The 15,316-nt window shown below is 44.8% G+C and overlaps 1 long non-coding RNA gene across 2 annotated transcripts in view; it reads left to right on the forward strand.

Moving 5' to 3' along the window:
* The window catches only part of LOC132244619 (uncharacterized), a 262,580-nt gene that overhangs the window by 49,409 nt on the left and 197,855 nt on the right, over window positions 1-15,316 (forward strand). Inside the window, exons 5-6 of one of the 2 annotated variants that reach the window (XR_009456278.1) lie at window positions 2,082-2,209; window positions 2,717-5,389. The exons of the other annotated variant lie outside the window; for it this stretch is intronic. This is a non-coding gene — a long non-coding RNA (uncharacterized LOC132244619). Of the gene's footprint in view, window positions 1-2,081; window positions 2,210-2,716; window positions 5,390-15,316 lie in introns of those variants that run through there. 2 annotated transcript variants of the gene reach the window in all.

The following is a 15,316-nucleotide window of genomic DNA, read 5'->3' on the forward strand; positions in this document are numbered from 1 at the left end:
TAATTTATTTGGACATCATTCTTTATTTCACAAGATAAAGTCCTAATTTATGCAATGAAGCAATATACTATTTCATGATTATTAGCTTTAAGCTAATTGGCTCTAGATTTATATATCCGCTGTATATAAAAAAGTAAAGAAACCAAAAAACCCAGTTGCAATGAATCTGTCAGCTTCTGTGTTTTCACAAGGCAAACGCCCTAAACATGTACATTGCTAATCAGGCCAGCAGGAGATTGGGGACCTTTCACTGTTTTCTTTGAGTAGCTCCAGGAATTAAAGAGAAGGGTCTTGGAAAGAGACATATTCCCAATTGTTGTGCCATGCCTGATGAACCTTCATAGATAATACATTATATATCCTCTTTACTAATTACAGATTGAAACTGAGATACCTTGACAGGCCTATAAATAAGAGACAGATAAGAAAGAAACAACCTTCCTAATGACCTCTATTCAGTGTAAACCTACTATCAGATCAATGGGTGTCTAACCTTAGTATAAGAGTAGAGCTACATTGATTCTGGATTATAACTAAACTGTAAACGTTTAGCTTAATTTGGGTGCTTGTTATTCTTTGGCATTTTGTTAGCAAATTGTTTTCTACAGATTTGTGTTCTCTGAGTAATTGATAACTTTAAACATGGTGCAGGTTTGGCTTTTTTTCCTCCTTTTGTTTCTTTCTCAGCTGTTGTATGTAAAATTTGATTTCTCTTGGCTCTATCAATTATTGTCTACCCATCTACTATAACCCATGCCATAGGGGGAAAAGGAAGCAGTGAAATCTGTGAAGTTGGGGGATTCTGACCTGCCATGCTGGGTTTCTTTGGTGTGCTCAAATCTTGGACTCTAAGCAGCTAGAAATAATGTCCAAAAATTGATTTTTTTCTTTCTCTCTTTTTTTTATCTACATAAAACATAAATTGCTGAGCACTGGGATTTAAGAGCAGGGATGCTGATTTCAAGTGGTATAAATTATAGATGCTCGATGCGAGTCAGAAAATATTTCAGTTGTTCCTACTTACAAATTGGTAGCTCCAAATATTTCTTTGGTTTTTCTCTGGTTTATGTTGGTACTGGGAGTATCAGTTTGCTATGGGCAATTCTTTGAGAAAGCAGATTTTTCCTATGAAAGCTGATGCCTCCCTGAACTAGTTAGTCTCAAAGGTGCCGCCCTGCTTTTCCATCTGCCTGATTTCAGATTGACATGGCTAACCACCTCTCTTTTCCCAATAAGTGTCCAGCTCCTAGCTTGCAACGTTTCAGCCAGGTACACATTACACTTTTACCAGTATAAGTGGTCAGAAACCAGTCTATACTTGTAACAGAACAGAAGTTCGGTACACAAAACTGGTCTATACCCAGAACAGAACAGAAGTTCGGCACGCATAGCCTGGTTTATAAATGGCAGAACTGCTCTAAGATTTGCCCCCCCACCACCAAAGGGCAAACATGTTCTGTTCTCTACTGATCTAAGCTACTCTTCTTTCAGAAAACTGAATAACTTAGATAATTCCACCTTGCACTTTTTGAATGTCTGTACCTAGGCTTCTTGTGTGCCCTTTCTTCTTGGCAACTGTTATTTTGGATTTAAGTTGATCCTGGTAAGTATCTGTCAAAGCAAATGCTGTGGCGAAAGCATAGCCTGAGTTTATCTTCTCCCCTGTTGTCACAAAAGTATCCACCTGACACATTCTTCTCCCAGAAATTGAATTGCATGTTCAGACTCATAATGTCATGATTGGAAGTCAGTATAGGCGGAAACACAAAGTATCGATCCAAAGCTGAGCTTTCTGAAAGTCTGGGCACAACCAAATGTTGTATTCAGTTTCATCCTATTATAGAGAAGGACCGTACCTGCGAAGTTTTGATATGGAGCTGCTCTGCTCTCCTGAGGGCAGCACAGAAAACAGATATTTTCATTACTGTGTGTCTACAACCTGGAGTCTTCCAAAGACCTTTAGGTGTTCAGAATGGAGTTCTGAACTAGCTGAGTGAGTAGTGAAGAGATTGCTACTCCTATGCTTACCCAGAATTCATCATTAATAGACTCTGAGGTGTTGTGCTGGTTCTGTTACACAGCATAATGCAGCAATACCCCGGTGAGATTGAGCTGGTTTCCAAGAGGGATCGTTTGGGGACTTCACAGTTCATGTGACACACTCAGCAGCAATGTCAAACCACCAACTCCAGCAGCAGCAGAGATAAAAGTAGGAGACCATTCATTAAACTGATAATACTGATTATCTGACAGAGCTGTAAAAGGGTAATTTTTCATGTGGGTGTAGTTTTAGTTAAGTAAGAGGGTCTCCCAAGATTGGGACATTTATTTCAACTAGAATAATGAGTTCTGTTGTAGTTAAAATGAACATAATTGCAAGCAGTGACATTTAATGCCAACCAGCAGATCCCTCTTTAAGGGAATTCAGAAACAGAGAAGAAAATGTCTCTCGATATTTTTCTAGGTACAAAGGCCACTCATTTAATTTTGCTCTCAGTAGCCACACCTAGTGATTACCTAGAGGAGTGTTGTCTGTCAGAAACATGCCACTCATCTCCAGTCTCATTTAGGCTTTATTAAAGCATATGACCCAGAGTCTTTCAATTCAATTGTGCAGATGCAATGCCGCATGCATTTAATTAGAGAGCTTAAAAGTTGTCTCTATTTAATTATATATATATTTTCTTATTTAATGCTCTGGCTACTTGCATTTTAGAGAAATCTGCATGATGAGGAAGAGAAGAGGCCAAATTCTGCTGGCCCTTCATGAGCATCCAACTTGGGAGATCAGTGAATATAAACAGATGGATCTCACTTGACGAGACTGCAACCTCGTCAGACCAGCATACAGCACTATTTGATAGTAAGATGGGAAAGATGGAGAATACATCAGGGGTTAAATAATGAGGAGATTTTTAGTTAGAGGTTCTTTTTTTGCTCTGAGCTACTGAATCCCCATGTTGTTTACTACCCGAGCCTGTTTTACTATCTGCATGTTTTAATGAAAAGCATAAACTGAGAACACTTACATGTGCTAGACACTTCTAGAGCAGGAATTGGCAACATACAGGGGCTGGATCTGGCCAGTGAAACCACATAATCCAACCCACAAAAATGGAGGGCTTTTCCTGTGGCCATTCTGCAGACTTCTCCCAGCTTCCAACCTGCTCCCCAGCTGTATCTGCACTGCTTCTACTCCATCTGAGCTGCCCCTACTTCTCGCCATTCATCCCCTCTTTCTGCTTCCAGCTGCAGTGTGGGTTCAGCTGGAAGGTGCCCAGCCCTGGCTCAGCTCCCTGTGGGCTATAACCTGTGCCTTCATGGCAGCTGGGGGAATGGGGAGAAGTGGCAGCACCTCAGGCATAGTTGAAAGCTGCGTGGCCCTGAAACAGTGACTCTACCTGCACTATTGCTGGGGCCAGGCAGTGAGGAGCTGTGTCAGGGCATGCAGCTTTTATGTTACAGCTGGAAGGCATGGGGGAGGAGGCGGAGCAAAGAGCAACAGCTACTACATGGACAGAAGGTGGTGACAGATGAAGATCCCTGGTCTAACTCATAGTGCTTCACACAAAGTGCCATGAGTTAGACCAACCCTTCTGACCCAACAGACATTATTAGAAGTTGGATCAGGAGGGTGGAGGATTGAGCTCCACTTTGGAGACAATCCAGCAAGAGATGCTGCGTGTCTGCAACCACTTTCCCCTAGCTCCAATCCTGCCTTTCCCAGCACCAGGGCTGTCTCAGGATGGGAGGGGGAGAAGGCAAGGGAGGGAGCTTGGTTTGGGGTTTACCCAGCTTGTGCTGGAGCAAGGGGGCAGGAGTGGGGCAGGGGGTTCTCCAATCCACATACCTCACCTTCCAGCGCAGGCTGGGCAAATCCCAGACAGATCTCCCTTTCCTTCCTTCTCCCCCTCCTATCCTGAAGACAGCACTGGGGGCTGGCTGGGCTGTTTCAGCCTAGTCCTGCTCCTGGTATGCACAGACACAAGTTAATGAAGGTGCTCCATTTTGGAGTTCCTTCATCTGAACCCTCAATACATGAACTCTCATTGTCGTGCATTTGGGCACTTTTTAAAGCTCTCTGTAGGCATGTAGTTCTGTCAGTGCATGACTGCAGCACACTTTCAGTGGCTGATCACACAACAAAACATCACTTCTGTGAGCACCTACAGTTTACAGCTCCCCAACCCATGTAGACCCAAACCAGTTGGAATCTGAGCCCATACACAGCTCGGGAAGAGGGGAACAGGGCCCCTTGCATGTGGCCACAGCATGGGCACAGGTCCTAGCTGTCTGGCCTCAGCTTGGGTGCAGAAAAAGCCCCTTTCCTCTGGTTGCCGACATGCTGCCAAAGCCAGCTGGCCTTGTAGCAAAACCCCCTGGCTTTTCTTTTCTTTTTTTTTTTTACTTAGAAATATGACATCCCCTTTTCCCCATCATTTCTGCCTTCTCTCCCCTCCTGTATTCCCTATGGGTGTATATATATATAAGTAGTTATAAGTTAAGTTCAAACCCTGTGTACACAAGTCCTCTTTTATAGTAACCATGAGCTATTGTAATAGTGTTTTGCTGTGTGTGTTGTATTACTGTAATATATTACACTGTATGGTTATTGTGTCTTAAGTGTCTCTATGTTAACATTGTATGATTTAGGCCTGCAATGTGGGTTGGCATGAGTGATGTCAAGTATCCATTTTGTGTCAGGTTCCCATCTTCTCCCCATGCCCTGTTGTGTGAGTATGTTGCAAGTATGACTCACATTTAAGTCTGTAACCTCTCCCATGTAAATTGGTTTTCCTTGAATGCCTGAAACAAAAGAGTGAATGGATGAGTGAAACACAATTGTAGCAGGACCCCCTACTAAATCACCCCACCATCAAAACCAATACCTGGACCAACGACCCAGCCATTGGAATCACCCTCAGCATTCAAGAAACAAAAGATGAGGCAACCCACCATTGTGCCAAGGCTGCACGTGCTCAGTATGAACATCTGGAACCCTCTGGAGCAGGACTGACCTTGCCTGGACATGCCTTCCCTGTAGGAGATCATAGGTAGTTTGCCCCATAAAAAGGGGTAGTGAAGACTGACTTCTGGGGACGCCCTCTCCATCTGGACCAGCACCATGCCTCACTACCTATCCACCCAGAGGCCCTGCTGGGGCCCCCCCGCAGATAACACGTTGCTGGAGAAGACCCCGACTGGCCATCGAGGATCAACTCACAACCCAGGATAGGTAGCTATCACCCCCACCCTATCTTCAACCAGGGACTTGGACTCCGTTTCTCTTCCCTACCTTTCCACTGAGTCTCTTTCTCCTGCTTCCATTGTGTGCGTGTGTGTGGGAACCAAGCTGTACAGTACAGCGTTCATTTAATAAAACTGTTATTTGTAACCCTGAGTTGGATTTTGTTTTACTATGGTTCTGGCCCTGCTCCAATCTCTGCTCCTCGCCCCTCTAATTTCTGTCTCATTTCTCCTCTCCTGCTTCTGGCTCACTGTCACCTCCAACACCTGTCCCATGGCCCTGTGGCTCCAGCCATCCTGAGCTCCTCTCTGCCTGCAAACCCCTGTTTCTTTGCTGTTGCCTTATCCCTACTGCCTTTTCCCCTGAACTCTGCCATTGCTATTGCCTTGTCTCCACTGGCTTTTTCCCTGAACTCTGCCACTTGCTCTTTAGTTACCAAGCACCCCAAGCATAGGTACCACAAGCACCAACACACACACACACTGTCACCTGAGTCAGTGTTTAATCTGTGTGTATATGTGTATCTATATGTGTATTGTGTATGATTTCATGTCATTATCATTAGAGCATGTATGTGCTTGAATTGGTTATAGGTATGCATATGTCTAAGCTGGTAATCTTGGATGTGCATGTGCCTGAGTTGGTACTGTGTGTGTGTGTGTGTGTGTGTGTGTGTGTGTGTGTGTATGCACCTAGTTGATTTGTGTGTTTGCATATGTGCAATTTTGTCTTGCCCTCCTGTCTAACAGCACAATTTTGAGATCCTGAGAGTTGGCCTGACCCCACAGAGCAACAGCCTACATAAGACCGAATCTGGGTTGTTCCAGCCCATGGCTTCTTAAAGGTTGCCTCCTACTGTTCTGAAGAGTTAATACCTGGTACATTGTTCAGAGTGCTTGAGATATGAGGCAATTGTGCCATGTCTTGGGGAAAAAAAGGGAAAATACTATTTCTTTCTTTTTCCTGAATTATCTTTAATAGCAACAAGCTCTATGACACAGAGTATTTATTTAGGATTAACAACTAGATAGTGCTTTCAATAACTCCTCCCAACCACTTGGTAATATAGAATCATAAATAACCTCTTTAATCAGCCTGTTCATTCTTGGCCAGAGGAATATTATACCCTTCAGTCTATTCTTCTGATGTTTTTCCAGTCCATTTTTAAATAACTCAACCAGGAGATATCCAGGATACAGTGAATATCCAACCTGTGGTTGGTTAACTGCTGGAGCTGCCTTTCTGTTCTTGGATGAGCATCAAAGTTCAATTGATATACTCAAAGAACAAATTCATATACTGTATTTACCGAAATCCAAGATGAGGTTTTCTCTCTCCCGCATCTTGGATATGAGCACAAGGTAAAAGTAGAGGGGTGGAGGTGGGGGAGTGGGGTGGCTTCTGTGTCTGACTCTGGCCCTGAGCCTGGGGCAAGGCCAGTCAAAACTGCAGCAGTCGTCTGCTTTTCTCCACCCTGTCATTACTTACCATCAGGCTTAGCTGCTGCTCCTGATCTATTCCCTTCCATGCACGGAGTACATGCAAGCACTGGTTCCTTCTCCGCCAAACAGTAGTGTCCCAGGGCTGGACCTGCCAGCACCACTGCTGTGCATGGCCAGGTTGGGGCTGGAGCCTACTTCTGTTTCCTGTATGGAAGGCTGGGAGGATGCAGCGGCCCCCCTCCCCCCAAATCCTTGCTGCAGAGGTGGTGGTGGGCAAGGTGGAGTAGGACAGATTTAATAGATTCATAGATGTTAGGGTCGGAAGGGACCTCAATAGATCATCGAGTCCGACCCCCTGCATAAGCAGGAAAGAGTGCTGGGTCTAGATGACCCCAGTTAGATACTCATCTAACCTCCTCTTGAAGACCCCCAGGGTAGGGGAGAGCACCACCTCCCTTGGGAGCCCATTCCAGACCTTGGCCACTCTAACTGTGAAGAAGTTCTTCCTAATGTCCAGTCTAAATCTGCTCTCTGCTAGCTTGTGGCCATTATTTCTTGTAACCCCCGGAGGCGCCTTGGTGAATAAATACTCACCAATTCCCTTCTGTGCCCCTGTGATGAACTTATAGGCAGCCACAAGGTCGCCTCTCAACCTTCTCTTGTGGAGGTTGAAAAGGTCCAGTTTCTCTAGTCTCTCCTCATAGGGCTTGGTCTGTAGGCCCTTAACCATACGAGTGGCCCTTCTCTGGACCCTCTCCAGGTTATCCGCATCCTTCTTGAAGTGTGGCGCCCAGAATTGCACGCAGTACTCCAACTGCGGTCTGACCAGCGCCCAATAGAGGGGAAGTATCACCTCCTTGGACCTATTCGTCAGGCATCTGCTGATGCACGATAAAGTGCCATTGGCTTTTTTGATGGCTTCGTCACACTGCCGACTCATGTTCATCTTGGAGTCCACTAGGACTCCAAGATCCCTTTCCACTTCCATGCTGCTCAGCAGGTCATTTCCTAGGCTGTAGGTGTGCTGGACATTTTTCCTCCCTAGGTGCAGCACTTTGCATTTCTCCTTGTTGAACTGCATACTGTTGTTTTCTGCCCACTTGTCCAACCTGTCCAGGTCTGCTTGCAGCTGTTCCCTGCCCTCCGGCGTGTCCACATCTCCCCATAGCTTTGTGTCGTCTGCAAACTTGGACAGAGTACATTTCACTCCCTCGTCCAAGTCACTGATGAAGACATTAAAGAGTATCGGTCCAAGGACCGAGCCCTGCGGGACCCCACTGCTCACACCCTTCCAGGTCGAAACTTACCCATCTACCGTGACTCTCTGGGTGCGACCCTCCAGCCAATTCGCCACCCACCAGACTGTGCAGTCATCCAAGTCACAGCCTCTTAACTTGTTCACCAGTATGGGGTGGGATACCGTATCAAAGGCCTTCCTTAAGTCTAAGTATATGACATCCACCCCTCCTCCTGTGTCCAGGCGTTTCATAACCTGGTCATAGAAAGAGACTAGATTGGTCAGGCACGATCTGCCTGCCACAAACCCGTGCTGGTTTCTCCTCAGCATAATTTGTCCTGCCGGGCTCTCACAAATGTGAGCCTTGATAATTTTTTCAAAGACTTTGCCAAGGATGGAGGTGAGACTGACTGGCCTATAGTTGCCCGGGTCCTCCTTCCTCCCCTTTTTGAACATGGGGAGCACGTTGGCCCTTTTCCAGTCCTCTGGGACTTGGCCCATGCGTCACGCGCTTTCAAATATTCCCGCCAGTGGCTCTGCAATGATGTCAGCCAGTGCCTTCAGCAGCACACTCTAATAATTTAAGACCACACTCTGATAATTAGATTTTCTACATGGAAATTATACCAAATTTATAAATTTTCCATGTATAGAATCTAATTTTTGGGGTTGGTGTCTTAAATTCAAAGTTGCCTTGGATTTGGTTAAATAAGGTATTCAAAGTTAAAAGTCAAAATTTAGTTTGTGATTTGCATACTCAGAATTTCTCTTCAGTGTCTGGATTTTCTTTTCTTGGAAGGCATTAGTGGGTTGTTCTGAGCTTTTATTTTGTGACTTTCAGATTGGCTGTGTTTGTGGTAGCAGCCAACGTGAGATGGCTCGCTTGGTAGAGTTCAGAGCTGATGAACAGCTTGCATTATCCTTTTTTGAATGAGTGTATGTATGAAGTGCATTTCTTTCTGTTGAATTTCTCCTCATCTTAGCGGGGCTATGGCTGTATGGCTAGAGTTATATACAAGTGCAGCTGAGTGGGTTCAGAGAACAGAGGAATTGGTCTTTTAGCTCCTTAAGAGAAGCTGGGAAAAACCTTCCTTTTTAACGAGGAGTGCACTTTTCTATACAGGAGATAATGATGCTGTGCATTAGATGTGTTATGTGGGTGGAAAAATTGTGTCCATGATGTGAAGATCATTTGAATAGGGCAAATGCTCACACACACACAAAGAATGAATAGACTTCAGGCATGCCACATAGTAAAAATAAATAAATAAACAAATAAATAAAACTTGATTTTTTTTTTAAAAGCATAATACAACAAATAGGTTATTTTCAGCAGTTAAATAGTAGTATTATCTCTGCAAAGTAATGATTCTCAACCTTGTTAGACTCAAGACACCCCTTGGAAAATGCCCCCTCTTAGATTTTACTTGTTTTTTAATTAAATAAAAATTATAGAGCAATTCTTCTGTGGCACAAAACTCAGAGCACAGTAGGTCAGAATGTTTTTGACATCGTGGTTTACCATTTCCAGTGCTAAATATTGTGTGGCATGCTTAAAATGATCTTGCAACACCCCAGGATGCTTCAGCACTTTGGTTGAGACTGCCCTAGAGATTCAGGGTTGCGAGAGCTAAAATGAGCACAGTTTCCCTTGTACGATGTGAATGTCGCTGCTGAGGTGGAGTAGAACTCCACCTTAGGATATTAGAGGAGGAGGAAGCACATAGCCCAATCCAGCAAGCCTCCATGCTTGACTATGTGGTGACACTTGATGGTAGTGCTAAGATCACAAAAAGGCAGGAGTTTCCTTGCACTGTGCTAGATATATACTCAGAGACTTTCTCGCCTTAAGAGCATGCCACTTTTTTTGATGGCACATTGTTGTATCATTCTTTATAGTGGTCCTGACCCACAGTTTCTTCAAGTTAGGGGAAACTTTCTGTGAACTCAACACTCATTAAATGAGGGCTTCTCTAGTTGCTGGCTGTTCTAATAAAATGGACTGTGTTGTGAAAAGAATATTGTGTGTGTGTGTGTTGGGGGGGGGGGTCCTCCACTAAATTTCCATGGAATATTCCATCTTCACAAATAAGGACATAAAATATTTGCAGCTTTAAATATGTGCTGATTAGGGCTATGCAAAACTTCAGTCCCTGATTTGATTCGGTGGAGATTTGGCTTTATTCGGTGGCCAAATTTCCAAATCCAAATCGAATCAGGATACCCTTTTATCTCTCCAAATCAAATTGGAACCCTCCAAATTGATTCAGAGAGATTTGGAAAGATTCAGCAATTCAGACATGGACACAGCTTTAAATGCTTTTTCTACATACCTCAAGGTACCGGGCAGCTCATCAATGCTGCGATGGTGGCATGGATGGAGCCTCCCACAGGAGTGCAGGGGGCTCCCCAGCATGCTCGGCAGCAGACCCAGAAGTGGACCAGAGGCACTTTCAGGTCAACCAGGGAGTGCACTGGGGGCCCCCCCTGTACCTCTCTGGCTTGATAACTGATGCCTCCTGGGCCTGGGGGAGCACCTGGGGTCCCCCCATGACCGATCGCTGAGCTGGGGAGGCACAAGAGGGAAGTACTTCTGGTCCACTTCCGGGCTCTCTGCCGAGCACACGGGGGGCCCCCCCGCGCTCCTGTGGGATGCTCCATCCACCCCAGCTTTGCAGCATTCCCAAGCCATGTCTGGTACCTCAAGGTATGTAGAAAAAATATTTAAAGCTGCATCTATGGCCATATTGCTGATTCTCTGAATTAGCATCGAATCTCCAGATTTGGATTCAGCCAAACCGAATCAGGGACAGTGATCCGAATCAACTAATTGAATCACTGTCCCCAATTCAGGCTGAATCTGAATTGAATATGACTCGTTTTGCACACCCCTAGTGCTGATGCAAATTCTGTGAACTCTCCATAACTGAACGTGGAGAACATGGACGTTTTGCCAGTTTTTTAAAATGAGGGTTGTTTTTTTTCAGTGAAATAATGTTGTTACTCAGGACCAGATCTTTTTAAAACTTAAGAGCTAGTGTATTTCCAGGGCTGTTTATCCCGTTGGGCTGATTTTGAAAGTTCAATATAAAAGGCAATGGTATTTTGTTTTCAAATGTTTCCCACAACTCCTGTATTCTGTGGGAGCAGTGCTGTTCTCCCCACACTGAAAGAAGATCATCCTTTAGCTTCATTTTATAAGGTCATGTCATTTTGGACCAGGAGGATTTGTGAATGGGATTGCTAGCATACATGTCACACTGATAACATGGAGTCCGGGGTGACCATCAATCTGTTATGATACAATGTACTGCCTTTCTAAATCATCCCTAAGCTGTTTCCAGGATTGGAGGGTAGGAAGCTGGCAGAAAGCCACTTATGCTGAACAATGGTGAACCTTGAGTGATTTCTGCTTTGAAATTCCTGTAGGATTCTCTATTCAGAAAACAAAAGGTGTTAGTCTAGCCTTGTGAGAGACAACTGGTGAGTAATTCCTTTTGATTAAGTAGCTCCAAAATCCAGGAAAGTGCACAAGTATATATTTGCTGTTAGAAATGAAGCAAACAGTGCAAATGTTTTAATCAAACAAATTGAGCCACAGGGATTTCGTGAACATGCAGCTGAAGAGATCTATGCTTTGGAGACCAACAGAGCCTCACCCCAATCTTCCATGCAGCTGGATCCAGGCTTATCTCGCTCTCTGGAGCAGGCTCTGTCTTGCCAGACTCTGCACCTGGTTACGCTCTCTTCTGGGGATGGATTTTCCCCTGGAATTTAGCATTCACAAAATTACTTTTAAGCCCTAGCAAGTTCCTGACTAAATGCTTCCTGGATCAAGAGGCGAAAAAAAGAAGGAACCTGTCTGCATTCTCTGGTCAGTGCTGTTCTCAGGGACTCTTAATGTGAGGTGCAAGGACAGCAGACCCAACAATAATTGCCTGAAACGGAGATCCTATTGAGAATCTTTCCTTGAATAATCCTTATGTTAATCAGTTAATACGTCTTTCCTTGAATAATCCTTGTGTTAATCAGTCCTCTACTGCAGGTGTGACACAACTTTCCTTCTGCTGCTTCCTCTACGTGTGACTCCGTACCAGCTGAAGAGTCTTGGGGCATCTCTTGGTTGCTTTACAGGAGCTGCATGGAGTGCCACTAGAAATACCACGTGATCGTTTTCTGGTTTTCCTGCTTTCTTTTATCTTCAGGAAACAGAGAGAGAATAGGGGAATTCAGGATGTTATGTCATCCTATAGTTGTCCCTAGGAATGCCTCTTTAGGCACTGTGGTTAAAACATAGCGAATTTAAAATGTCGTGGGAAAAGATACGTGTCATCTGTTTGCCTAGTTACTTTACTTTACTGGTGTATTTGAGCTGTCAGAATTGGAGAGGGTATTAACTTGCAGTTTAATGCAAGGCATTGGAGGTACTGGATACTCCTCGGAGTATACTGGAATCATCTATTTCTCTCTCTTTGCCTAAGGAGTTTCACCTCTCTCAAGGACAGGAAATAAGGTCACATGGTGACTAGCAGCTCTTCTTGGATTGCTGTACCTGCTTATCCTCTGATACTCAAAGGCCTGACCAGTTACAGTGAGCAAAAGGCTGAGGATCAAATAGCCTGTTATATATTCTCTCTTGTGTTTCATCAACCATTGCAGTGATCTTCATTTATGGGAGAGATGGTTCCACACCTTGAACCTCTCTAAAGTTCAGTGTTGGTTGGGCAGGTCTGGAAGGGGCCACATTCTGCTCTTCCACACCAGTGAGCATACCTGAAATGTAACCCCACTGAAGTATCTAAACTTTCACTGATCTAAATGAAATCAGAACCCAGCCCAGGTTTTTCTCCTGTTAGTATTTCCTGCTTTGTGTATATGCCAGGCCCACTATCCCATCACACATAATAAAAGCCTTTTACTTTGAAAACAATCTTGAATAGAGGGAAAATATGCCAGAAACAAGCTGAAAGTTCCTGCTGCATAATGCCGACGAGCTCGCTGACTTTTGTTGCCTTTATTCTGCCACAGCTATAGAAAACTCATTTAAACTATGAAACTTCTTTGGCATGGATTCTTTATATTGATGAAACAGAGCTGACTTTCTCTAGAGAGCCAGAATGTTATTAAAGCACTTAACCTACCACTGCTGTGGCTATCAATTATACCCTTCATTTACACTATACAAGGCTGACGGCTTATTTGAAGTTCAAGAGGTTTTTTTAATGAGATGTTAATTGAGTACACCTGCAGTTGGCTAAAATTTTCATGGACAATTAAGTGCGATCATTTCACTTCCCAAATCTTCTCTGTTTTGTTAGGTTCCAGCATTACATTTTTGTGAGCGAGGAATATAAGTGTACAACATAAATGTATGGACTTCTGATATGCAATGGTTAGAACAATAATCAATGCCTGTGATTTATGATCTGCACTATAAAAATCAGTTTGGCATCAGTTCTTCTCTGTCTGTGAACTTTATCGACATGAACAAGCGGCGCGGTATAAGCATTTTCATTGAAGGAATGAAACCAAAGACACAAACTCTGGACTGTTTCAGCCTTTGGTCTTTGGAAGTAGATACACAAAGCACCTAGCAAATGAGTCTCTGTGTTCCTTTCTGAGGGGATTTTGAAAAACCTGACCATTGCTGTGTAGATACTGCAAGTCAGCTGCTACTCAGATGAGGGAATTTCCCTAATCCCTGCTTTCCATGATTAAAATGATTTTCTTGGCTGTAGTACATGCCTTCGGATGGCTGTCTTCCTGACTGATCTGGTTGCCTTTCAGCCAGTCTGAACTGGCACCTACCTTGGCTTGTGTAGCACTTGGATGGAAGGCACTGTAAAAAGGTACAGTGTTATTGCTGCTGATATTGAACTGATACCCCGACTGTACTAAACCTTCATAAACTTACCAAAACGGGAGGTAAAATAGAAGCTACTGTGCAGTGGTTTGTATCTTGGGTTTAAGGGATGAGACATTTGGCTCTACCTCTCTTGGATAAACTTCACTGAAAGCACTATGGCCTTGAGTTTTAGCAAACTGTAGCAATATTTTTGCACAAGTCAGAAAAAAATCTGCCCTTAATTTAGTTGTTATTTTATTTCTGGACTTCTCATGCAGTTCATTGCATCTCTACTAGTTTGTAATAATCTATAAGGAAAAGTGGGGCCTGCAGGGGTGGGGAAGAAATTCAGACCAGAAATAAAATCAAAGCATCACTTTAGCCCATAAACTGTCAACTTTGGGTAGACTGAGAAATGTACAATATAGCTAAAGGAAACATTGTTTCTTTAAGCATCTCAGAGCTGCATTTAAAGAATTTTAAAGAGGCGCATGTGTGTGTGCTTGTGTTTGTGTAAAATAGGGTAGTGTGAAGCTTCGGGTGCCAAATCAGGCCGAATCTCTGAATCCGAATTGAATCAAGGGGCCCAATTAAAAAGTCTGAATTGATTCAAAGCTCTCCAAATCAGTTCAGGAAAGATTTTGAGAGCTTCGACGATTCAGGCAGTCCTCGCTGGCTGCAGCAGGGCTGGTAAGTAGGGGGCGGAGGAGGCGGGGCTGGAGGAGTGGGGAAGGGACCATGGGGGGACCCCTGCCAGGCCCCATCTGTTGCCCGCTCCCCCAGCCCCCGCCATGGCTGCGCCACCTGGCCCCAGCTCCTGGTTCTTTAAAAAAAAAAAAGGCCCTACTCACCAGGTGCTGCCAGGCATGGGGGGCAATCCCCACTGCCCCCCACTGCCCCATGCCACATGGGGGGGGGGGCTCTGTATCGAGCACCCCCGGCAGCCACCTGCTCCCCCAGCTCCCATATGGCTGCCCCACCTGCCCCAGCTCTTGGCTCTTTAAGGAAAAACAAAACAACTCAAACTCATTGGTTTCTGCAGCAGCCACGGGGTTTTTAGGGGCTCGTGCAGAGCCCACCACATAGCCTGGAGCAATGGGGGGAACAGGGATCACCCCCCCCCCCTCCCTGCTGGGCAGGGATTTTTAAAAACATTTTTTTTTAAAGGGCTGGGAGCTGGGGTGGGCAGGGCAGCCATGGGGGGAGGGGGCTCATGACAGAGCCCCCCATGCAGTGTGGGGCAGTGGGGGGTAGCAGGGATTGCCCCCTTGCCTGGCAGCACCCGATGAGTGGGGACTTTTTTTTTTTTCAAAGAGACGGGAGCTGGGGCAGGTGGGGCAGCCATTGCTGGGCTGGCAGAGCGGGCAGGGGATGGGCCTGGCCTGTGTGATTCAGAGATTCGGCTGATTCGGCAGCAGCTGAATCTCTGAATCAGATTCAACCAAATTGATTTGGGACAGTGATTTGAATCGCCAAGCCGAATCTGAATCCGAAGCGAATACTAGCCGCTTCACACAGGCCTAATATATATATATATATATATA

Source organism: Alligator mississippiensis, chromosome 13 (genome assembly GCF_030867095.1).
Source record: "Alligator mississippiensis isolate rAllMis1 chromosome 13, rAllMis1, whole genome shotgun sequence".
Classification (NCBI taxonomy): Eukaryota; Metazoa; Chordata; order Crocodylia; family Alligatoridae; genus Alligator; species Alligator mississippiensis.